Below are 27,042 nucleotides of genomic sequence, written 5' to 3'. Positions count from 1 at the left end.
GTCTAAGTGGAAGTACCGGGAGAGACCATTTGCATTACCATGGTCAGTCCCTGGGCGGTGCTCCACTGTAAAGTTCATCCCCTGTAGGGAAATGGACCACCTAAGAAGTTTGGGGTTTTCACCCTTCATTTGATTTAGCCATAAGAGGGGCTTATGGTCGGTCTGAATCTTGAAGTGAGTGCCAAACAAGTATGGCCTCAACTTCTTCAGGGCCCAAACCACAGCAAAGGCCTCCCTCTCTATAGCTGACCAACGTTTCTCTCTAGGGGTCAGCCTTCTACTTATAAAAGCAATGGGCTGGTCATGACCATCAATATTCAGTTGAGAAAGAACAGCTCCCACACCCAACTCAGAAGCATCTGTTTGGACAATGAATGGCTTGGAGTAGTCTGGACTCTTGAGAATAGGTGCAGTGCACATGGCCTGCTTTAGGTCATCGAATGCCTTCTGACAGCTAACTGTCCACTGAACTTTCTTTGGCATTTTCTTACTTGTCAGGTCATTAAGTGGAGTCACAATGGTTCCATAATTTCTGACAAATTTCCTATAGTAACCAGACAGGCCCAAGAAAGCTCTGACCTGTGTCAGGGTGGTTGGAGGAGCCCAGTCCTTTATGGCCTGTATCTTGCTCTCCAAAGGTTGGATTTGGCCTCCACCTACAAGGTGGCCCAAGTATACAACTTGACTCTGCCCTATCTGGCACTTGGTAGCCTTGATAGTGAGGCCTGCCTTTTGCAGGGCCTCTAAAACTTTCCTCAGGTGGATCAGGTGATCCTCCCCGGTGGAGCTAAAGACAGCAATATCATCTAGATATGCTGCACAGAAGTCATCCAGCCCAGAGAGAACTTGGTTCACCAACCTTTGAAAAGTGGCAGGTGCATTCTTCAAACCAAAGGGCATCACCACAAACTGGTAATGACCTCCTGGGGTAGAAAATGCTGTCTTAGCCTTGGCATCCTCAGCTAACCTGATTTGCCAATAGCCAGCTGTCAGGTCAAATGTACTCAAGAACTTGGCAGAAGCCAATCTGTCAATGAGTTCATCTGCTCTTGGTATTGGATGGGCATCTGTCTTAGTGACAGCATTGAGACCCATGTAGTCTACACAAAACCTCATCTCTCTCTTAACATCTTGGGTGTGAGGTTTAGGCACTAGAACTACAGGACTAGCCCAAGGGCTCTCTGAGGGTTCAATGACTCCCAATTCCAACATTTTCTGTACTTCTTGTTTGATACAGTCCCTGACGTGGTCAGGTTGCCTGTAGACCAGTTTGTCTGACTGGGTGTCAGAGAGAACATTTGTCTAAAGGATTGAAGAACCTGTTAACAATCCTCTTGTTGATGCTCAGAGAGGCTGTCAGAAAAGACTACACCATCTACTGACCCATCATCAGGGTTCTGAGTGAGCAGGTCTGGGAGAGGGTCACTCTCTTCCTCCTGTCCCTCATCTGTAGCCATGAGCAAGCCCATGTCTTCCCTGTTGACAAATGCCTTGAGCCTGTTCACATGAAGTACTCTGTGAGGGCTCCAGGGAGTTCCAAGGTCCACCAGGTAGGTGACCTCTCCCTTTTGTTCAATAATGGTATGGGGTCCAGACCACTTGTCTTGGAGAGCTGCTGGGGCCACTGGCTCCAACACCCACACCTTCTGCCCTGGGTGATACACAGTCAGGACAGCCTTTTGGTCATGCCAAGCTTTTTGAAGTTCTTGGCTGGTCTCAAGGTTTTTAGATGCCTTCTCCATGTACTCTGCCATCCTGGAGCGGAGACCAAGTAAATAGTCCACTATGTCCTGTTTAGGCTTTTTGAGAGGTAACTCCCATCCTTCCTTCACAAGACACAGGAGTCCTCTTACAGGATGCCCAAAGAGAAGTTCAAAAGGGCTGTAACCAACCCCCTTCTGTGGGACCTCTCTGTAAGCAAACAGAAGGCAGGGTAAAAGGATGTCCCATCTTCGCCTAAGCTTTTCAGGTAACCCTTTTATCATCCCTTTTAGGGTCTTGTTGAACCTTTCAACAAGCCCATTGCATTGTGGATGATAGCGGGTGGTGAACCTGTAGTTGACACCACACTCCTTCCACATAGCAGTCAAGTATCCTGACATGAAGTTTGCACCTCTGTCAGAGACAACCTCCTTAGGAAACCCCACTCTGGAGAAAACTCCAAGTAGGGCCCTGGCCACAACAGGAGCTGTAGTGGTCCTAAGGGGGATAGCTTCTGGATACCTGGTGGCATGATCCACTACCACCAGTATAAATCTGTGCCCAGATGCTGTTGGGGGGTCCATTGGTCCAACAATCAATCCCCACTCTTTCAAAGGGTACCCCACCACAGGTAGTGGTATAAGGGGGGCCTTTGTTGTGCCACCTGATTTGCCACTGGCTTGACAGGTGACACATGAGCGACAAAACTCCTTAGTGTCCTCAGACATATAAGGCCAGTGAAAGTGTGGGGCAAGCCTGTCCCAAGTCTTATTCTGGCCTAAGTGACCTGCAAGGGGAATTTCATGGGCCAAGGTGAGAAGGAAACCTCTCAGAGACAAGGGGATGACCAGCCTCCTGGTAGCACCAGGCTTGGGGTCTCTTGCCTCAGAGTAAAGGAGTCCATCTTCCCAATATACTTTATGGGCACCTGTGGCATTCCCTGCAGCCTCAGCAGCAGCTTGCTGTCTGAGGGTTTCAAGAGATGAACAGTCTAACTGTGCTTGTCTCAAGTCTGCCCTGGAATGTCCCCCTGTCCCAAGAAACTCAACCTGTTCAGGCTCAAGTTCTTCTAGGACAGTTCCTTCTGGGGTCTTTGGGTCAGTCTCCTGTGAGAGCTGATCCTCTCCTTGAGGCAAGGGGGAAGGCACTGCCTTAACCCTACTGTTCTTTCTCTTGGTGAGTGTCTGGTCCATTGTTCCAGGACCCAGCACTAGTTCAGCTGGGCTTTTCTTGGCCTGTGACCTAGTCACAGCAAGGACATGTGCTGACAAACCTAACATCTCCACATGAGTCCTATACTCCACATCTGACCATAGGGAAGATTCCAAATCATTGCCCAAAAGACAGTCCACTGGGAGGTCTGAACTAACAACAACCCTTTTGAGGCCATTTACCCCTCCCCAGGAGAAATCAACAAGTGCCATACTATGGGTGGTAGTGACATTGCTAGCGTTGGTCACCAGGTAGTCTGAACCTAGTATTACCTGATCAGGGTCCACAAAGTTTGGTGTCACCATAGTGACACTGGCACAAGTGTCCCTGTAGGCCTGAGCCAATTTTCCATTGATTAAAGGCGTCTGCCTGTACTTGCCCAGAGTACTGGGACTTATTGTAGGGGTCAAATCCATGTCCCCAGGACAAACAAGAACAGCCTGGGTAGGTACTCTGACTAGGTCAGAGCCTGCCTCAGATACCAATGTCAACCCCACTATAGCCTTAGGGGGAACACTACCACTACTAACTGAACTAGGGGTTGCAGGTGCCTTAGGGGCAGTAGTGGTAGGAGCTGGGCCTTTCTTGGTGCACTCACTAAACCAGTGAGTATTACTTTTACAGTACTGGCACCATGGTTTCTTCTGACCATTGTTCTTCTTCTTTTGGGAGTTCTGGGACCCACCCTCCTTAGATTGTTGGGGCCCTGTTGAAGACTTCTGGTCATTTTGTTTACTCTCATTACCCTTCTGGTCTGCTTTCTTCTGGCCACCACCCTGGTTCTGGTTCTGCTGCTTGACCCTTGTCCTGGCCCATCTGTCTGCCTTCTTTCCCAATTCTTGGGGAGAGGTCAGATCTGAGTCAATAAGGAGCTGATGCAACAACTGATTTTGACAATTACTTAAGATTTGTTCTCTCATAATTAAGTTATACAATCCTGTATAATCAGTAACTTTACTTCCCAGTAACCAGCATTCAAAAGCCTTAGTGGCACAATCTACAAAGTCAGCCCAATCCTGAGACTGAATTTTCTGGGTGTCTCTGAACAGCAACCTGTACTGCTCAGTTGTTAGGCCAAACCCATCAATCAGTGTATTCTTCAGGACTTGGTAATTGTTAGCATCCTCAGCTCTTGTAGTGAGGCGCTTATCTCTACCTTTACCTTCAAAGGAGAGCCACAGAATAGCTGCCCACTGACTCTGGGGGATGCACTGGACAGTGCAGGCCCTCTCCAAAGCAGTCATCCATTTGTGGATGTCATCCCCTTGTTTAAAGGGGGGCACTATTTTACTCAGGTGTCTGGTATCAAAACTCCTGTCCTTATCTCTAGGGATAATGCTGCCACCAGTGGGGTCTGCCCCACTCAATTTCTGCTCTCTGGCAAAGGCAAGTCTTTCTTTGGCAAGGGCAAGTTCTTCCCTCTCAATCCTCAGATTGACTTCCCTCATCTTAGCTTCATGCTCTCTTCTCTGAGGGGATGTCATCCCTCTGTGAGAAGAAGCCTGAGAGCCATTGGTATGGATAGATCTGTTAGAGCCTCTGGAGCGAGACCTAACTCGTCTATCCCCAATGTTAAGCCTACCTGAGAGTGGGCCTGGGGGTCCCCCAGTTCCATTCTCATGCATGCTTAAGTTGGTCCAGGTGAGCCTACTGACTACTACCTGACCTTTGTCTGCCTCATCCCCTGATAACTCCTCTTCCTCTTCCTCCTCTTCACTTTCAGCTCCATGGAGGTTAAGGTCAGGGTCACCAAGGGTTCCCTCTAAGGGGGGCATGCTCCCATCTGGATTAGAAGGGCCTGGGTTAGAAGCCCTCCTGGCATCTTAAGTCTCTAAGAGACCTATCAGAAAAGGAGTGGTAGGGTTAGAACCCTGTTTTAGTTTCCTGGAGGTACACAATTGTCTCATCTCCTGGAAGCTAAGAGCTGCATATCTGGAAGTGACCTGTGGAAGGTCATCAACCACAAGGGTGCCCTCTGTGTTCCCTCCTGTGGTAGACATGCTTTTCTAGTGAGGTGTAAGTGGTGCACTTACCTACACTATGGGTTTACCTACTGATCCCTTGCTAAGAGTTGTAGTCAGGGTGTGCTAGGCCCTGTTACCCTACAACAGCTGGTTCAGTAGAACTCAGAGTATTCTAAGCTAAGTTATATGTACCTTGGTACTTATGTGATCTTTCAAATGATATTCTTAGGATACGTGTGAGGTAAAACAACAGCAAGCTAAAATCCCAACCGCTGCACACCAATGTGAGAAGTTGGCCTGAGATATAGTGCTCACTATTCTAGTGATCACTGTGTATCATTCCAAACGACCCTTATTGATGATTGGTTGTAAGTCAACCTTATAGACCAGCTATCCTAGTAGCGTGGACAAAAGCAGTCTTTAGGCTAAACTCTAGAGGGCGTGTTAAGCCAGCTGTTTTACTATCACATATACCCCTTGAACACCAAGTGTAAGGACACCACACAAGTTGTTATAAAAATAAAGGATATTTATTAATAACAAGTCTACCCTGAACTCTTTATGAGTCAGGGAGCTAAGCACAATTAAAATACTTCAAGTTGCACAATTTACACCAATGCCCGAGGGGCACGAAAAACCATATACTCTAAAAGTGGAATGCGAAATACTAGCAGGTGAGTAACACGGTCCAGAGGCTTCAGGACCGCTAGGACTACACTACTGAACTCTAAGGTTAGGAGCAGGAGGCCTAGGGAGATCGGGTGCAGAGTGTGCACTCTCACGCGGGATACAGGACAAAGTCTATGGAGGCTAGTATTTCTAAAGTTACTGTTTCCGGACGAATCCGACTAGGTAGATTTAAAATGAAAAATGATCTGGGCACTTGGATAGTGAACCTGCGTTGGAGCACCGAAATGCTCGGGTTACCTAGCCCAGGGGCTGCGGCTGCATAGGGTTCAAAAGACGTCGGGAATCCTCGTTGTAGTCTATGGAGCCTGAAAGAAGAAGTTGCTGGCAGGCGACCAGTGAAGATGTTCGGTGTGATCCAAGGCTGGATCGGTGATGGAGACGACCTGAAAGCAGAGGGGACTCAGTTCTTAATCACTAGCCAGTGATTGTGTGGGCACCAGGATGGCACCGGGTGAGGTCACCGCGATCAGGTGTGTGGACTCTACAGTCACACGGGCAGGAGGCGTTGTCGGCGACCAGGCTGGAGGTGCGAGCTGTCCCACGAGGGTGTCTGCTGTCGGCGATGCTGGAACCAGGATTGGAGCAACAAGCCTTGGCAAAGGCAAGCCCACGCGGTGGAGTCAAGATGGCGTCTGGAGTGGACCAGGAGGGTCCGGGGTGCTCCTCTTTTGGAAGGGAGCAAGGGCCAGTCTGGAGCAACCATACCAGCGGTGAAAACGTCGTGGTACGTCGTCAGGAGGGCCACTAGCCAACGGGCAAGTGACCGGACAACGTGGCAAGCAGCAAAGAGCAGAAGGGCCCCACGCAGATCTGGTGGATGCTGGGTGGCCGGACTTCGGTGCTGGAGCTGCTCTGGGTTGGGGCTTCTCAAACCCCAGTGCACTCACTCGAGGATCCCTCGGCGGTCGTGCTGGTTAAGCGTCGTGCAGGTTTTGAAGATGGCCGGTCCCTCAGGTCTCGTCACACCCACAAATCTCAGCTGGGCTGATGATGCAGGTAGAGGTCAGAGATGCCAGGGAATCCGGGTCTCGTCGAGCTGGTCAGTCTTGATCCAGAGGATGGACGTGCAGCAAACCGCGATGCTTAGGTGGTGCCTGCGGGTGCAGGGTGGCTACTCCTTAGCCACAGGGGAGAGTCTTCAGAGAAAGTCAAGAGTTCCTTTCGTGGAAAGTAGTTCAAGATTCAAGATTATCTAGTTTGGGAAGGGGGGCCCGCTCCTACCTTTATCCTAAGAAAAGGGGCTGGCACGGACTAGGTCCTGCCCATGGGTGGGACCAGGAGGGGGGTGGTTACACCCCTCTCCTTTGTCCGGTCTCTCCCCAGCTCAGGGGCTGGGGTGCCCCCGGAACTGGTTTGAGCCAGCATATGCACAGTGAGCACCGGGGTGCCACTTGCAGTCACCTTCCTCTCAGCCCTGCCTACCTGGGATACACAAAACCCTGTCTGGGATGGTGCTAGCACCGCCCCTGACAGGAAACCCTTTGTCCGAGCTCTCCTCACTGGAAGGACTCCCAGCAGCAGGAGGTCAGACTTGTGTCTGTGGTGGCAGCATCCATCTTGTGAGGCTGAGGCTCGAGTTAACTTTAACCGGGGTTCCCAGTTACATACATGTCGTGTCCCTCTAGAAGGGTGGAATGCTAACCCCGTCGCCAGAATTGGCGAGGGGTTAGTATTCCAATTCGTATGACACCTTACTCAACATGTTTTGATAAAGCGATACCAACGTTAGCAAATAACCGCGAGGATTATAATGCACTTAAGAGTATATGGTACGCGTTATCATGGAACAGCTATTTGGACTTGGTTCCGCAAGCTGCAAACGGGTTCAGCTCATGCCAGAGCACCATCTCACATAATTCCAAGCACTCTGCCTTCAGGATTGATAAGGCCTGCCATAGGAGTGACTGATAGGAATACATGTGTCCATTTTAGGGTTAGATATAGGGATACTATATCTAAAGCAAAGGGTGATTACACCACCTTGCCCCAGCTGTCGTGCAGCCAGTTGTGTCAGATTTGAATGGCCAGCCAGGGGTGGCATAATACATGCTGCAGCCCCTGGTAGGCCCTGTGTACACCTATGCCCTGGATACCTAAGGTATGCTGTACAGGGACTGATAAGGTGGCCCAGTACCAATTGGTAAATGCACCTAAGGTACATGTGTGTCAATTTAGAGAGAACAGCTAGGCTGTGGGTCTGATCAGCAGGCCCACAGCCAGGGAAAGTCGTAAACCAGTGAAGCAAAAAGCAAAAATCGGGGGTGACCATAGGATTGCAGACCCCACTCTCCTACACATATAGCTGGATCTTAACTGAGATGGCAAAGTGAGCTAAAGAATGATGATGGTTTCAACCCATATCAGTGACTGGGGTTGAGTGTCTGAAAAGTTTCAGCGATCCGTCCATCATCACCTTGTGTTTGCTTATTTCGCCCTACGTTGGCAAGGTATGCCCAGACGTGGGTCCCTTGCTCACTTTGCCACCGGATTCAAGCTATCCTGACTCATGAAGGGTGTTACCCAGAAACAGGTCCCAGGAAGCTTGTTTACGGTTCAGGGAAGACCTGGCTTGGCAGTTCGGGATAGACTGTTCCCATGAGGAACAGGGTGAAGACCGATTTATATATAGCTCGGTCTGAACTGAGGTGATTAAGTGAGCTAAAGAATGATGATGGTTTCAACCCATATCAGTGACTGGGGGTGAGTGTCTGAAAAGTTTCAGCGCTCCGTCCATCATCTCTTTGGGTTTGCTTTGTTCGCCCTAAGTTGGCAAGGTATGCCCAGACGTGGGTCACATTTGTACTGGATTCAAGCTATCCTGACTCATGAAGGGTGTTACCCAGAAACAGGTCCCAGGAAGCTTGTTTTCGGTTCAGGGAAGACCTGGCTTGGCAGTTCGGGATAGACTGTTCCCATGAGGAACAGGGTGAAGACTGATTTATATATAGCTGGGTCTGAACTGAGGTGATTAAGTGAGCTAAAGAATGATGATGGATTCAACCCAGATCTGTGACTGGGGTGAGTCTCTGAAAGGTTTCAGCGCTCCGTCCATCATCTCCTTGTGTTTGCATAGTTCGCCCTAAATTGGCAGGGTATGCCCAGACATGGGCACCTTGCTTACTTTGCCACTGGATTCAAGATAGCCTGGCTGATGAAGGGTGTTACCCAGAAACCGATCCCAGGATGCTTGTTTTCGGTTCAGGGAAGACTTGGCTTGGCAGTTCGGGCTGGACTGCTCCCATGAGGCACACGGTCAAGACTGAGTTGCATATAGCTGGGTCTGAACTGAGGTGGCAAAGTGAGCTAAAGAACGATGATGGATTCAACCCGAATCTGTGACTGGGGGTGAGTGTCCGAAAAGTTTCAGCGCTCCGTCCATCATCTCCTTGTGTTTGCTTTGATCGCCCTAAGTTGGCAAGGTATGCCCAAACGTGGGTCACTTGTTCACTTTGCCACTGGATTCAAGCTATCCTGGATGATGAAGGGTGTTACCCAGAAACCAGTCCCAGGATGGATGTTTCCGGTTAAGGGAAGACCTGGCTTGGCAGTTCGAGCTGGACTGTTCCCATGAGGCACAGGGTCAAGATAATTTGCATACAGCTGGATCTGAACTGAAGTGGCAAAGTGAGCTAAAGAATGATGATGGTTTCAACCCAGATCAGTGACTGGGGGTGAGTGTCTGAAAAGTTTCAGCGCTCCGTCCATCATCTCTTTGGGTTTGCTTTGTTCGCCCTAAGTTGGCAAGGTATGCCCAGACGTGGGTCACTTTTGTACTGGATTCAAGCTATCCTGACTCATGAAGGGTGTTACCCAGAAACAGGTCCCAGGAAGCTTGTTTTCGGTTCAGGGAAGACCTGGCTTGGCAGTTCGGGATAGACTGTTCCCATGAGGAACAGGGTGAAGACTGATTTATATATAGCTGGGTCTGAACTGAGGTGATTAAGTAAGCTAAAGAATGATGATGGATTCAACCCAGATCTGTGACTGGGGTGAGTCTCTGAAAGGTTTCAGCGCTCCGTCCATCATCTCCTTGTGTTTGCATAGTTCGCCCTAAATTGGCAGGGTATGCCCAGACATGGGCACCTTGCTTACTTTGCCACTGGATTCAAGATAGCCTGGCTGATGAAGGGTGTTACCCAGAAACCGATCCCAGGATGCTTGTTTTCGGTTCAGGGAAGACTTGGCTTGGCAGTTCGGGCTGGACTGCTCCCATGAGGCACACGGTCAAGACTGAGTTGCATATAGCTGGGTCTGAACTGAGGTGGCAAAGTGAGCTAAAGAACGATGATGGATTCATCCCGAATCTGTGACTGGGGGTGAGTGTCCGAAAAGTTTCAGCGCTGCATCCATCATCTCCTTGTATTTGCTTTGATCGCCCTAAGTTGGCAAGGTATGCCCAGACGTGGGTCACTTGTTCACTTTGCCACTGGATTCAAGCTATCCTGGATGATGAAGGGTGTTACCCAGAAACCGGTCCCAGGATGGATGTTTCCGGTTAAGGGAAGACCTGGCTTGGCAGTTCGAGCTGGACTGTTCCCATGAGGCACAGGGTCAAGACTAATTTGCATACAGCTGGATCTGAACTGAAGTGGCAAAGTGAGCTAAAGAATGATGATGGTTTCAACCCAGATCAGTGACTGGGGGTGAGTGTCTGAAAAGTTTCAGCCCTCTGTCCATCATCACCTTGTGTTTGCTTTATTCGCCCTAAGTTGGTAGGGTACCCCCAGATGTGGGTCCTTTGCTCACTTTGCCACCAGATTCAAGCTAGCCTGGCTCATGAAGAGTGTTACCCAGAAACCGGTCCCAGGATGCTTGTTTTCGGTTCAGAGAAGACCTGGCGTGGCAGTTCGGGATGGACTGTTCCCATGAGGAACAGGGTGAAGACTGATTTGCATATAGCTGGGTCTGAACTGAGGTGGTGAAATGAGCTAAAGAAGGATGATGGCTACAACCCAGATCTGTGACTGGGGGTGAGTGTCTGAAAAGTTTCAGCGCTCCGTCCATCATCTCCTTTTGTTTGCTTACTTCGCCCTATATTGGTAGCGTATGCCCATACATGGGCACCCTGCTTAATTTGCCACTGGATTCAAGCTAGCCTGGCTGATGAAGGGTTTTACCCAGAAACCGGTCCCAGGATGTTTGTTTCCGGTTCAGGGAAGACCTGCCTTGGCAGTTCGGGCTGGACTGTTCCCATGAGGCACAGGGTCAAGTCTGAGTTGCATATAGCTGGGTCTGAACTGAGGTGGCAAAGAGAGGTAAAGAATGATGATGGATTCAACCCGAATCTGTGACTGGGGGTGAGTGTCTGAAAAGTTTCAGCGCTCCACTCATCATTTCCTTCTGTTTGCTTTGTTCACCCTAAGTTTGCAGTGTATGCCCAGACGTGGGTCCCTTGCTCACTTTCCACTGGATTCAAGCTAGCCTGGCTGATGAAGGGTGTTACTCAGAAACCGGTAGCTGGGTCTGTAGACCTAAAACTCATTTGGAGGGTTTGAATGACAATAGCCCCTAGAGCCAATTCATTAGATAAGATTGTCACGACACAGGGGCAATACATTAGATGGAGCGGCGTTGGTGCATCCATCTAGGAACCAAGGAGTAGACTTCTAATGACACAATAAAACACAATCTGTGAACCGAGACATCTCATACCTAAATAATATTTGATTGCGAGCACCTAAAAAAAAATATTTGGGGCTATCACTTCATGAGAAAAACATGAAATCACATATCAATCTCAGTTTTTCCTAGCAGTACTGAATGATTCAATTAGTCTTGTTCCATAAAGGAAAAGAAAATACGCCAATAGATTTATGGAGTAGTACACTCCGCCACATCCCTTTTGATACCACCTGGGTATTAAACAAATCTTTCCAATAATGTTGTTTTCCTAAAGAATTGGCCTGGGTACTAAATAAAATTACTTCATAAGTTTTTCGAAGGACCTCTAATGGAACCGACCAGTTGTTCCATTTCTGTCCGCCATCTTCGTTTCTTTGGAACAACGTGGTCTAGAACTCAAATGAGCGCGAGGACCCAGAGTTCCACACTCCCCACTTCCTGATTTAGTCAGCCAGCGAGCAGCACGCAAGTAAGATGCATTCCCCGGTGGGCAACCCCAGTAGGTATAGTCGCAGAGCTGCAGCCTTGATGTGGTAAGCGCAGCACAAGCCACAAGTCACAGCTCTACATCAATTACAGCCTCACCTCCTTTTTGCCGCTGATTGTAGTTACGATTAGTTTTTAGGTCTCGCCTGACCCAGCGCATGCGCTGGTCTGGCGACACTTTTAGTGAGGGCTCAAAAAATGCTACCATGGCCAGCCTAGAGCTACAGAGCATGTGCGCAGGCGCGCGCTTAGGAGCAGAGGCGCCATATGGCAAACCTCGTCATGCTCATTAAGCGCCCACGATCACTTTCACTTTTGCCCGCGATCACTTTCGCGGCGCCCCATTGATGTTCTCATTCAAAGAACATCAAACATCAAAGAACATGTTGTTGTGTCAATGCTTTGCGGCGCCCGTTTGACTTAAAACATGCTTTCCCTTTCCTCAAACTCGGTGTTTCAGTTCCTTTATTTTGAGATGCTTTTAGTATTATTGTTTTGTGACTTAAGGAACATTAAGGAAATGTTACTGTGAAAGTGGACAGCGTTCACAGTGTTTATTTCTGATCGCAGCGGCTGCTTCATGTCCGTTGTACCATTCAGGGAGTCCTTTCGTTGGCGCTTTCACGAGGACATGATGAGGAAGCTGGAAACTTTTGCCACATTCTCTTTAAAAGCACAGCATGTTGGCGACTGGTTAGTCGATTACATCTATGTAGCGTTTTAGATCTTAAAGCGCTATGGTGGGTGCAGCAGTTATAACTCATGAAATATGGGGTGCAACTCACAAGGAGGGGGCAGGTTTGAGTGCACATTGGCTGCAATCGAACTCTTAAGATGATGGACTGTGTGTATCCATTATCAGCACTCAGTCTTCGCTAAGTGATCTTGTTTTGTTGTTGTGTCAATGCTTTGCTGTGCCCGTTTGACTTACAACGTGCTTTCTCTTTCCCCAAACTCGATGTTTGTGTTCTTTTATTTTGAGATGCTTTTAATATTACTGTCACACACACACACACACACACAACCACACTCACTACCACACACACACACAACCACACACACAACCATAAACACAACCACACACACACAACCACACACACCACACGCACAACCACACACACACACACAACAACCACACACTCAACAACCACACACACAACCCCACACACAACCACACACACAACCCCAACCACACACAGACACACAACCACAACCACACACACAACCACACACACACAACCACACACACCACACCCAACCACACACAAACACAAACAACCACACACACACACAACCATACACACACACCTACAACCACAAACACACACAACCACACACACACACACATAAACACACACAACCACCCACACAACCACAAACACAACCACACATACAACCATAGACACAACCACACACAACCACACACACAACCACACACACAACCACACACAACCACACATCCACACCAAACCACACCTGCGCCCACAACCGCACCCACAAACACAACCACACACACAACCACACCAAGCATTGGCATAGCCAATAGGTCTCGCCTTTGGGACCTTATAAGTGTTTAGCCACGCAACAGTTGATGTGGTTGCACCAAAGATATTGTGCTGCATAACTAAATACTTAGAAGGTCCCAAAAGCGAGACCAATTGGCTATGCCAATGCCAATTAAACTGATTTCCTGTGCATTAATGAGAAATATATATTTTTTTGTTTCTCCCACCCAACTTTCCATTTACAGAGTGTGACTAAAGGATTAACTCTCCCCCCAGAGGAACCATGGGGCAATGGTAGAATAATATAACTCTATGTGGTGCCTACACTCTATATATGTTAGTAAGCATGTGTGTTTTTATACGTTTATACAATTGAATTACCCTTTGGTGATCACAGGTTATTTTCCAACTATTCGAGATGACACAAGCTGTGTTCTATCACTGTATGTTTCTTAAAATCGCGCTTCTCTTCACTTTTAGGTGCTAATCATGTCAAAAATGATAAAATTGAACACAGAGGAACATGCACACAGCCCGAGGCTGTAAACTCTTACCCTATTTTTGTTTTTTCACAGAAACCAAAGACAAGGTTCTCCAGTTAGGTGGTATAAGAATATACACCTTTCACTTGGAAGCAGTGAGTGTATTGTGCTGTAGCAGGAGTGGTACCAGGGAGCTAGCATTGTAAATATGTGTTCCCTTATGGTCCTGATGAAAAGTGAAACATGTTGACCCTTTTAGGAAACCAGATACATGACACCCTATTTTCCTAAGAAATCCCCTGTTTATAATCATACCGGCTAGAGGTCTGAATAAATAGGGTAAAACTACTAGGCAAGTATTTTCAAGACACATAACCCCAAACCCGATGGTGAAGCATGCCACCAAGGGATAACCCTGGTGGTTGAGGATTTTACAAGAAAATGTCGTTTTTTCTCCAGTTGAGTTTTTTTTCCCTCGGTACTGCTGGGTTCCTATTATGGCTTTTTTCACTACTTACTTGCGATATTGGTTGGAGAGAGGAGCGGGCCATTTGTGGGTTTAGTTTATATTGCTAGAGGAATAACGGTTTTATAGTTTTACATTATGATTTTAAAAGTGTTGGCGTGCCACTGTTTTACTTCCAAATGCTGCCTTTGTCACAGCCAGTTTTTAAAATCTGCTGATAGTGTAACAACAAAATAGTATGCAGTACACTCCGTTTTCCTACTACTCTCTCCTCGTAGTCTCTGTCTGTAACTATATTAACCCCTAAGTACTCAGAAGGGTTCTCTTACCAGGTTAGATGAAGTGAGGGCTGCATAGTTTTCCAAGGAGCAATTGTAGTGGTAGTACAAGCATAGTAACAGTGAAGGCATAAGAAGCGAGGTCCCACTCCCTCCTAGGAGGAATCAAATGGTAGTGTAAGGACTATTCATCACAGGGAACTAACTAAATTGAAACAAAAAATGAGTTCATGCAGTAACTATATGCAAGCTTTTCAAAAATTGAGACAGTCACCAGATTAGACTACTAGTACAAAAGTAGAGAGACAACAAAGAAAATATGATAGCAATGCTAAATTGAATGATTCAGATCAATGGTGAGCTAGGAAACGTTACAAAGTGAAGTTGACTCGAATTGCGAAGTGGACAAGGCTAAGCTTTGATGCAATACAGTGATTGAATGATGATGCTGGCAATGATGTGCCCCTGAAAATATTGAACACTGTTTTTAATGCGTGGATGGATAAATAATAAATATGGCCAGTGTGGGCTATACTTAGAGTTGAAGATTCTCATCCTGCACTGAGTTGGTGTTGCTTTCACCACATCCACCACACCAAGTGTGTGAGCAATGAAAAGTGTAAATTATTAAGTCACACCTCAATAAATCCCTCAGCCAGAGGGATGAGGGTTAGGGGTTTGATGAATAAATGGGAAGGGGGATTTGGGGAAAGGTTTGACAAAGGCAAACACTACACAAGGACAACATTAATCTGGGCAATGAGCAGCCAACAGTCATAAATCTGTTATGAGAGGAAAGGAAAACAAAGGAATGAGTACAGGTAACTCAAATGCAATGCAAACCAAACAGTCCATCTGCCCCCAGAGAGACCCAAGTTACATTATATCTAAATGTTCTGTTACCTAGCTCTGAATGATAGCAAACATATTACAAATTATGTAGGAGTCAAGCAAATAACACACACAGTTCTATTGATTATTAATATAAAAAATTACACTGTATTGCCAAATTGGGATTTGCACCTGCATTCTTCTTTTAGTGTCCATCAGTCTTGGGTGCATGCTGATGCAGTCTGGTAAGGTAAGCTTGAGTGTTAGGGTGCTTTTCCAGTTTGGTGCAGGATAAGAGAAGACCTGCGGATTGTAAAACAAAAATTATATTGTAGAATCAAGGAGAAGGTCGGAAGGTAAACTTCATGAGGAGTGCACCGAGAAGACTCGGAGGCAGCACAACAGAGAAGAGAAGAAAACTAGTTCTTTTAGCACTCATTCATTTTATGACTTAGGTGTGAACAATTAGGTGAGAGCAATTTACAAACACCAATCACACAAAAGTGGTCACATGTAACTATCGGTATCAGGCTGATCAAACTCACAACTGTCATGACCATTAATTTATCATCATCAAAATCATAAGAATAATATGTAGCCTAACATCACCTGCAAAATTTGATGACCACAGACACTACAGAAACAGTTGTTTTTCATGCACCCATGGCAAGCACTGGGCCTACTGGCTGGAAGGCTCATTCCAATGGCAGACTAGTCAACATAGTCAGTGCTTAATTTGAGCCGGGGCTTTCCGGTGCTCCGCACGGGCACTTCATTGGTTTCCGGTGCTCTGCACTAGCACCTAATTGTCAACACTACACTTGGTGTTAGATATAACAGAGAGAGACCCCCTGCACCAGGTGACTAGGATACTTTTCAACAGTAAAATCAAAAATTCCCCTAGCAAGATTACTAACAAACGAGGCCCAAATGTTAATATTGGACATTACTATTAGACAAGTATGACAAAACATATATGTATGTATAAAAATTATACCAAATTTATTTGTGTATTAAAAACATAAACAATGCACAGTAAAAACAATTCAACATTGCATTGGCATATTATACTAAAATTGTCACAGTTCTAATTCATCTAAAAATTGTGAACAAAAGATACCAACCTAAAATAAAACAGTACCATACAATTTATCAATTATAAGAACACAAAGAGGGGGAGAGACGAACAAAAGACAATGTAGTTTGTCATCAAGACTTGCACATCAAGTGTCAGAAATTCAAAAACCCAATCCTGGACACATTTGATTCTTGCAATACACAGGATAAGCTTGATTACTCGATTGTGATATTTGTTTGGCGTCGACGCGTTTCGATGGCTTATCTTTCAATATTATGCCATCTTTCTCAAGACTGAATATAAGATCTCTCCTATTAGACGGCACTGGGTGGTTGCCTTGTAGTAAAACGTCCTTATTATTTCTGAAGTTCTTCTGTTTTTACGAACTCCACATCATAAGGTTTTGGTGAATCTGAGTGTCTTCTTATTGTTACTTCCACTCATACCACTGTTAAGAGATTGTGCGCGATCAAAATCTGCTTTCAATAATGCTTTTCTCGATATTTTGTTTCTTTTAACCTTGCAGTCTTGTACGGTGCCAACTTCTTAGAAAACGTTGCTCCCTGTACTCAGAGTGTTAATTCTTTCTCGTATCACAACTTAATGCGTCTTCATTGGGGTGGATACATGAAGCCGTTAGCCGGCGCGTTATTACCGATTGCAAAACACAGCCTCCGCGTCTCCACATCCGTCCAGCGTCAACCGACGAACTCTTCTGTTTTCGAGAACACTCTGAGTACAGGGAGCAATGTTTTCTAAGAAGTTGGCACCGTACAAGACTGCAAGATTAAAAGAAACAAAATATCGAGAAAAGCATTATTGAAAGCAGATTTCGATCGCGCACAATCCCTTAACAGTGGTATGAGTGGAAGTAACAATAAGAAGACACTCAGATTCACCAAAACCTTATGATGTGGAGTTCGAAAAATCAGAAGAACTCCAGAAATAATATGAAATAAGGACATTTTACTACAAGGCAACCACCCAGTACCGTCTAACAGGGGTGGTGGGTGACATTTGAAAGTGGTGGTGCGCAAAGTGATTTGCATACAGCACCGTAGCGAGCGAAGCGAGCGATCCTGAACCCCAAAAGGGGGGTTTGGGGGGATAACCCCCCCAAGAAATTTTTTAAAAAAAAGAAGAAAAATCGTGCATTTTCAAGCAAATTTGAGAAAGCAGGAAGGTTAATAAGGCAATTGTGAAAGTGCAGTTATTACATTAATAGATGGCATAACATAGGTAGCTGCTTATTCAGTATAACCACAGAGCTTCATACATTCCGTCCTATTACAGACTCCGATATCAGCTTCAGCAAGGTTTCCAACAGCATAGCACCCCTTTGCTACATACAGATTACAGGTTCAGCCACATGATGAAAATAGCAACTTATTCAGTGTGATAATTAAGGGAGCAGAGCGCATGGAAAACATATTTAGTGATGGGCCGAGCAAAACACAACAAACAAATTAACTTCTTTCATCTCCTTTATTTCAAACCATTTACAGGGCTCAGGTGTTTTAAACCTTGTGATAACAACAAGCTAATTTGGTGAAAGCATACTTAGAAATCTATATTTATGTATTGTAATTGTAGACTGGACCAAAAAAACGAGTGAAGGGGTTTCACCAAAGCAGATATGAAGATATGGCTCCTTACCCAATGCAGATTTTAACATTACAAAAGCCCTCCCTGTGGGTCTACTGACCGCAATAGTGTCAAGCTGGGCAGTGGCAAATTTGAGGTATAAATCTTTTGTGATGGTAACATCCCCGGGGCTTAAAGTGTCATGTGCAAAGAAAAGGTCTGGCCTTCCTATGTCCTGGAAGGATTCCTTTATATAACATATCCACTGGATTTTTTTTACCATATTCCAAGGCCAGACAATCTGCTAAGATCAGGCTGGTTAAACCCTTATCTTCACATGTCCACATCTTTATGCAGCAAAGTAAGGGTCTAATTACCACTTGGTCCACCATATAATCAACCTGAAAGTCTTCATGCACAGACCAAGCTGGCGTACCTTGGGGGACTCGCAGGACCCGGTGCAAAAACGTGTTTTCCACCACATGTAGCCTATGAGAAGGGATGTACCCCCAAACCTCAATGCTGTATAACACTTTCGCAGAGGCCTTGGATTTGCACAATTTTAAAATGACCTCCAGTGCCCATGATCCCAGTCTGCTAGCAAAGGTTCTAATAGCACCCGCAGATTTGTCCAACTCGCCAAGCTTCCCATTTAAGAGGGCTCTCCATTGTAACCAGTCGTTGAATAACACACCTAAGTAGGGAAAGACCGGAACCGTTTGCGAAAATATGGAGACCAACTTTAAAACTTTTCATCCGTGTCCCCCGACGTCTGGCAACTAATACAATCAACTTAGCAAAATTAACAGACAGGTCCAGCCTGTCCATAAAGGAGACAACGCCGTCTATTAAAATCTGCAGGCCGCTGGCCGTGTGATCATAATTGTCAAGGGATTAAAACACCACATTAATATTTAAAGGCAAGCCTTTTAGTTTTATTAAAAGATCACCATCTTAATAATAAAAATAACTTTGATTTGATAGGGAATCATCAGTAAAATCAATGCATTTCAATGCCATATTTAAAGATTGTGAACAATAATAAGAAGCATTGAAATGTTTAACAATAAACATGAAGATTGTGAACATTAATAAGAAGCATTGAAATGTTTAATAAACATGAAAGCAATTTTTTACTGAATGCCATGTTAAACATGTGTTAGAATCTTTCTTCTTCATGTCTCAGTCCTGATAATAGAGCCGTAAGACCAACCACAAAGGGTTCCTGCAGTCGGAAGACGAAGAGCAAATACTCTAGCTTCAAGAATGCTTGAAATTATCACAAGCTTTTCCTGCAGTCATGTCCTCTATACCCCAAAGAAACATAGGGTCCATTTTTGTAAGCTATTTTTAGGGGCCGCAACACTCCCTGCAATTTACCCAAGCACTTATAAAATACTGGTGGTATCACTGCCCAGATTTGGGCACCACCATGCAGCAACATTTATTTAAAGTAGCCAAAGAAAGGCAGGGTACGGTGTTCCCGGGGATGGGGTCGCCGGGGAGTACCACAGCTTGGAGAGGGGGTTTCAAGCCTCTTGGCCCATATAAAAATAGATGTGCAACATCTTTGTTGTTGTTGAGACAGCCATTGAGATCTAATCTTTTGATCCGCTGGGTCCACTCATCCTATGCAGCATATAAGATACATAGATTTTGAACTGTAATTTCTCAAAACGTACTGAACAGATTTACACTAAATAAAAAAAATGCTTTCTTGCTAAACATCTAGCTTGCTGCCAAATTTGGAGTATTTCTGTTCAGTCCTTTTTTTCTGCATCAGTGTTCAATTCCCCCTTTTTCCTAGGCCCTGCTTGATGGGTCACCAAAAGAACTTTCCAGGAAAGAACCTAGGTTGATACCTAGGTTGATGAGACTATTTTTTGAAAGTTTTGTGAAGATTCATAATACGGCGTCAAAGTGATACATATATATGTGTATATGTATGTATATATTGCACACCAGGTGCTGTCAGGAAACGCCGTTTGCCTGCCTTCAAGCGCCGGTCCCAGCCGTGGCGACAGCTACCACGATACAGCAAAAGTTCAATTCCACAAGATAGGAACGAGGCGCCACACAAAATTCGATTTCTGGTAGGTTTAATTGCCAAACAACAACGCGTTTCAGCCGCAGAAAGGCCTTTGTCAAGTTGTTTTACGATACCTCACAGTCACCATTTTGTGTGCATGATGTCACAATGGACATAGAAGAAACACTACGGTCCGCAATTGTGGATTTCACCAAAACAAAACACATAAACTCTTTTATACATGATTATGTCTCTAAAAATGATTATAAATCATTATTGAAATTCTGTTGTGTGTATTTACATCATTTGGTACCGCAATGCCGATTTGATCATCATGATTCCATTTCTTCACAGATTTAATGGAAAGGGAAGAAAAGAAAACCGAAAGGAATTGCTGGTAAAAGCATCCATGTTCTTTCTCTTCATTAATTTAGGAGAAAGCGATGAAAGGAAACATAGGAAAATATACACCTTAAGTGCTGCCTTCCCAATGACATGTACCAAGTGAATTGTTGAATAGAACATATATACAAACAATGCAAAAAATTATTATAGTACAAGTTAATTCATTAAATTGATTAGACGCTTGGTTATACACATATTCAATTAATTTATTTATGTATTTATTTATTTATTTATTTCGGCCAGTTTGGCCATAAAAGACACATATACACATTAAAAAGCAGAGGATCATAGCAACATGCATACAACAACACTTTAAGACAGTAAATTTAAAATATAGCACAAGGAATAATTTTTAACGCCTCAATTTAAAACACATTTCATTTTGGCTGCAGATTTTTGTAAGCATATACAGAGGTCCTACTCAGAGTATCTGACCATGTTTCCTGCGAGTAATGTAAACAGAGTAGAGGAACCTGCTTATACTAAATACAATAAACTGGGTTGTATTGCTTTTTATAATCCTATATGCTGTAGAACAGGATCTGGTTCCTAAAAGAGTGCACATGGGTTTTAACCATTTCTTTCGAGCCTTCGAGTAAGCACTACATATAAACAGCATATGAACCTCATTCTCCATACAGGGGTTTAAGCACATGGAGCAACACCCGCTTTTGACATTCAGGTCTCTCAGTCTTTTCTGTGACCAGCGTTCTGTATTATAGTTCAACATGAGGATCCCATATCTAAACTTCAAATAAAGGGACTTTGCAATAGGTGGCTCTATTTCATCCAAAAAGGATTCGAAGCGAAATTCATCCTTAAAGGATAGAAAATCTTGATTTAGAGACCCAACTCTACTTCCATGTACGAGCTTGTCACTCATGTGAGACCAAAAAGCTCGTTTTACTATTGATTTAGAAAAAGCCGGTAGATTATCAGGATTCTCCCACATTGAGTACAGGCCCAGAAGCGTGAACCATTTTTTAATATGCACAAGCCACTGAATGGAATTAAAAGAATCAAGATTCAGCAATTCTTGTAGACCATTTCTGTACTCTAACAGTTCTGGGGTGGTCCACAACCTTACCCAAAACATTAATGGTCTTATAATGGCAAAATAATCTGTTCTTTTAAAGTTCAAATCAAGCTGGAGGGGTATTAAAGGTGTACTATTTGGGACCCTTACAATGGCTCTCATGAATTTATTGTCCAAACCCTGAAAGCTATCTCTTGCCCAAGGTCCCCATATCTCCGCTCCATACAACACAGCAGATTGGATTTTGAATTTAAAAAGTTCTAAAACAGTGGTTACAGTCTTGCTTGTGCTAGCGTTTAATCTACATATAATTGGTTTAACGTTGTGGGCATATGATATCTTACTTAAGCAATTTGGGCTTTCCAACTTAGTTTTGAATCAAGTGCAACACCCAAATAAGAAAAGTTTTCCACAGTTCCTACTTTCTGGCCATTCAAAGTCAGGAACCCTCTGTCCGGTTTGCTGGGATTTAATGCCATACATTTCGTTTTATCTGCATTTATTTCCAAGCCCTTTGTCATGCAATATCTGCTAAAGGAGTTTAAGAGTGCCTGGAGTCCCTTCTTGGTCTGGGATATAAGAATGGTATCGTCCGCGAAGAGCAACGCAGGCACCCTCTCTCCATTGAGCTGCGGGGAATCATTAGTACAACCATTCAAATAATCGGGAGCATCATTAACAAACAAGGAAAACAAGGTAGGGGCCAAGACGCACCCTTGGCGAACCCCACGTTCAATAGGGATATTACGCGTCAGTTCACCATTTGGACCCCACCTGATGTTTGCATAGTTTCCAGCATGCAGCTCGACTATTTGTGCCAAAAGACACCCTGGTAGGCCTACTTCACTTAAGGTCTTCCAGAGCAAGCTGCGAGGGGCAAGGTCAAATGCAGCTCTCAGATCTACGAAAGCTACATACAAATGACCTTTCCTGATATGCACGTACTTCCAGATCAAACAACAGAATCTAAATATTTGATCTATGGTACTGGTCTTACTCCTAAAACCAGCTTGGAATTTGGAGATTATTTTTGAATCCTCCAGCCAGTCATTAATCCGAAACAATAAGTGTTTGGCATAGAGTTTTTGCAGGGTGTCCATTAGACTAATTGGTCTATAATTAGAGGGTATCAGTCTATTCCCCTTTTTGAAGATCAACACAACTTCCGCTGCACGCCAACTATCTGGAAAGCGACAACTTGTAGACAAAACATTAAACAAACGGTTCACATAAGGAGCCCATACCTCAATATCATGTTTATATAGATCCCCCGGTATTTTATTAGGGCCTGGTGCTTTAGTGTTTTTTAGTTCATTAATCGCCCTTATTGTTTCCTCCAGTGTAAAGTCAAGGGGTTCAATAGGAGGAGGAGACCATGGAATCTTGTTATCATCGCCATCATATTGTTTGTAAAGGGATGTGAAGTGGGTCACCCATGTCATTTCATCCAAAAACATGTCTTTCACAGCTCTGCCTGCGTGCCCCTCGTTTGCCACCAGCCTCCAAAAGCCAACATTGTCGTTAATTTTTGCAGCAACTAGCATTTCAGCCCAAATCGACTCTTCCCATAGTCTTTTTGATGTTTTTTGGGCACATTTATATACCTCCCTTGCAAGTTTGACTCCTTCTTTTGATTTGCTTTTAATAGCAAGCAAGAGGTTTCTCTTAGCCATCCTGCATGAGTGGTCGTACCATAGTTTTCCGTGACTTCCCACTCTTATATTTTGTTGTTTTTTCCTTGGCATTTTTGACAAGTACGTTTTTAGTTCACTAAAGAAAGCATTGTGAAGTTCGATAAAGTGTTCAAAGTGTACAGGTAAAAAGGATTGTCCAGCTATAGGTTCAAACATTTTCTCAAAGAGAGAGTACACCGATGCTAGGGCCTTGCCATCAGCCAAAATATAGGGCCATTTTACTGCACGTCTATTATTATTTATGTGTACCTCCTCACACACTTTGCCATTGGTGGTCTCAGTTGATAAAGTAGCTGGGTTGGCAGTAATATCACTAAACATTTGCACATCAATGTAAAGTTCTAAAGGATAGTGATCACTTTCCTCCCTACTTGCCACTTTTAGGTCAATCAAATAATGCCAAATACTAAGTGAAACAAGTATGAAATCTAGATTGCTATTGGATTTCGCAAAGGTTGGTTGTTGTGTCAAGTCCAAAGGGAGGCGGCCGTTGCATGCTCTAAGGCCATGATCTGCAGTTAGCCTTAGCAGTTGGACGGCCAAGGTAGAATACTTAACAAATTTTGAGGTTTCAAGCTGGGGAATTTTGTACACTTGGTCCTCGTCCTCAAAAACATCATTGATACCAGAAACAGGTTCAAAATTACAGTTTAAGTCGCCTCCCAAAATTACCGGAGTATCTCCAACCACATTTTTCAGAAAGAGATCCAGTGTTTCCAAAGTAGGTGAGACCTTGGAATGGCCAATTGGTCTATTGTAGACATTGACAATGTAACATTCATTTCCATTTGAGGGTACAACTTTTAGGGCCAGAATGTCAGGAGTTCCTGTATCAATAATTTCAACCCTCATGACCAAAGTGATTTTAAGCCATATGATCAAACCCCCTGACGGTCTCCCCCTGTCAGACTGGACTGCCTCAGTCCCATAGGTTTTGTATCCGACCCTATGTGGAACATCAATTGCCCAAGTTTCTTGCAATAAACAAAGGTCACTAGTGTCAACATAATCAGCCCATTCAGGATCCTTTAGGTTTTTACCAACACCAGCGATGTTCCATGACAGAATAAGCAAACGTGGTGTTAAGCTACTACTGGAGCAGGTTTGGTCATCAAAGGCCGGCATTGATACCGACTGATGATGTACACTACCTAACTGTAAATCGGCAGTTTGATTCTCTGCCTCGTTGACCACATCTCTTACTACAGTATTAGTTCCCCCGTCTAAACAACCCACATCCAGGCCGTGACATACTTTATCAGCTGCTAAAGACATTTCCTTATTCTGGTGGTTCCACATTCTATTACACATCCTATCTACCACACCCTTACTATCTGAGGTCATTCGTTTGTCTGCTCTGGGATGAAAATTATCATTACCAAGTGTACAGTAGGTGTCATATAACTTGGGAATACAATCTGGCATAGTCCCAAGTCAGTCGACAGCATCTAGACAACTGTACCTATTGAAGGTGGGAATACCAGACCACATATTTCGATCAGCCTGTCTAGCCAAGTTAGGTGCATAACCGTGATACTGATTAACAGTATTCCAGTTAGGCCCATATTGTATAGGCCTGGGCGGAGGGTAAAAGAACGATAGGGGCCTAGCTTCAATGGGTGGTGTATCTCCATATGATTTCCATTTGCAAATCTGTTCAGCACTATGGGGTTCCTCAAAAGAAATGACTATACAGTCACCCATAATTGATTTGGCCATGGGTCCTACCCACGGCACCCTACGAACCATAAGGATTTTACTTTTCATGTGGTTCGGAATGGGTTTATTTGAGTTTAACCAATATATCACTTTATTTTTTAGAGATTGAAAGTTCTCTTCATATTGGTTATCTAATTCAGGCACCCCTGTAAGAACAATTACAAATGGGCTAGCGTCAGGTGGCAAATCTATATACCCTCCTTTAAAGTTGTTATAAGCATGGCCAGATTGATAATTTGGCTTGCTAGTAGAATTGGCAAAAGATCTATCAGACAGGGGTTTGTTACTGGCAGGGATAGTATGAGGGTGGGCAGGAGGATTAGATAAGAGTTTCTGTGGAGCAAGTGTGTTGGGGATAGGAGAGTGGGTGGTGACAGCATTTGACAGCTGAGATGTTTTACTTTGAACGTGACCTTTCAGCAAGGTTTTGTTAGTAGTATTTACAGATGACGAGGTCGAGGGTAATGGATTTGGTTTAGCTGTGGTGTTAGTTATTGGTTTTGTATTTATGTTTTTTACTGTTCCCTCTTTTTGCTGCTGTACGCTAGTTGGGTTTTTGTTCGGAGGTATCACAGGAGCAGTAGCTGGAGCTTGCATAGACGCTATGGGTACATCAGTGCAATTAAGACTTAAGCTAGATAATGTAATAACACTTTTCTCTACCTCAAGCAGCTGGTTCTCGATGCCAGTTAACCTGACTTCTAATGGCCTAAGTAGTCTCTTAAGCGTCTCCCACACCAGTTTTAGAAACTCTTCCCTTCCCCCTTCCTGTTCTACCACGTTCAAAGAATTTCTCTGGCCCTCATTAACAGAATGGTCAGCCATTATAATCGAGTTTTGCTCATCTATGCTATCATTAACACTTTCTACAATTAAAGGCGCTTGGTCAGACATATTGTTAACAATAGTTACATTAGGTGTTTGTGGGGCACCCCCTATAATGTTTTGACTAAGGGCTACCTTCGCCTTTTTCCTAGCATATGCAGATATATGTTTGCGTTTTCTCTTGTGTTTTAGTGGTGCCTTAACAAGCACCTGGCTTTTGTTCGGCTCTATTTCCACCAATGCCTTTTGCTTCTCGCCATTTTTAGTGCCCTCGATATTCCCTATCAGTGGATCCGAAGATGGAAGATTTTCAGGTTCAACACTGACAGAAGGCCCAGGGGGTGCGAGGTCATGATTAGTAAAGGGGGTTGTTTCCTCAGCAATAGAGTGAACCTCGACCAGGGTGATAATTGGTGTGGGGCCAGTAGTGCGCTCGGGAGTTTTTGAGGAGGCAATACTACCTAGGGAGGATTTTTTCTTTAGTGCTAGTTCAGTAGAAAGCCTCCTTGCAGACTCCAGCTCCAAGGATACTCTGTGCTGGAGTTTAGTTATCTCATTATTGATTGAAAGACTAGTCCTTGTGATAAAATCATCCAGGGTGCCTGTAGCCTTTTTCGAGGTCTTGGTAGACTTACTCCTAGTTTCACGGACAGACATTATTTAAACTATAGGTGGTTTAAAGTTAAACAAAGCAAAAGCGCAACTAGATAACTCACATAAGAAAACCAAAAGGGATGGCCCTGTCCGGTCTTAATCGGTCTATAACGGCCTAAACGGCCCTGTCTTTGCCCAGTCTTAGCCCGGGCTGCGTCCCACGCTGCGGGAGCTAGAAGTTGTAATATAGGGGCGTGAAGGGCGGGGGGCGGGCCAGCAGGGAGAGCGGACCGGAAGCTGTTCGTCGGTCTTGCAGGGACTTCTGGGTATTGAAGTCCCCGCACGCTCGCAGCCCCGCTGTAGCCTCACGCCCGGTGATGTCCTGCCGCCTTGCGCTGTGCCCCTTCAATGTTGGCGCCCGTGACCTGCACGACGAAGCGGCACCCGCGAAGCGGGTGCGGCGAGGGGTGGGCTTGAAGCGCTGGTACGCTGGAGAAAGTGCAGTTGTGCCTCAGACAGGAAACTCCGTGATTGTCAGCAAGTAAGTGACCCACTCGTTGTTGGTTTGTAGAGCCTTTTATGGGTCTTCAATAGGGCCGGGGGCAGGCCAGCAGGGAGAGCGGACCGGAAGCTGTTCGTCAGTCTTGCAGGGACTTCTGGGTACTGAAGTCCCCGCACGCTCGCAGCCCCGCTGTAGCCTCACGCCCGGTGATGTCCTGCCGCCTTGCGCTGTGCCCCTTCAATGTTGGCGCCCGTGACCTGCACGACGAAGCGGCACCCGCGGAGCGGGTGCGGCGAGGGGTGGGCTTGAAGCGCTGGTACGCTGGAGAAAGTGCAGTTG

General features: G+C 45.1%; 1 long non-coding RNA gene across 1 annotated transcript in view; it reads right to left on the bottom strand.

The window, feature by feature from the left end:
* The window catches only part of LOC147711679 (uncharacterized), a 69,495-nt gene extending 54,925 nt beyond the window's left edge, over positions 1-14,570 (bottom strand). Inside the window, exon 1 of the long non-coding RNA XR_015295715.1 lies at positions 14,458-14,570. This is a non-coding gene — a long non-coding RNA (uncharacterized LOC147711679). The remainder of the gene's footprint in view (positions 1-14,457) is intronic.
* Between the last annotated feature and the right edge of the window lie 12,472 nt (positions 14,571-27,042).

The sequence above is a fragment of the Lissotriton vulgaris genome, chromosome 5 (genome assembly GCF_964263255.1).
Source record: "Lissotriton vulgaris chromosome 5, aLisVul1.2, whole genome shotgun sequence".
In the NCBI taxonomy this organism is placed as follows: Eukaryota; Metazoa; Chordata; class Amphibia; order Caudata; family Salamandridae; genus Lissotriton; species Lissotriton vulgaris.
Note: the sequence above shows the minus strand (reverse complement) of the source record. Positions and strands in the feature narration are given on the sequence as shown.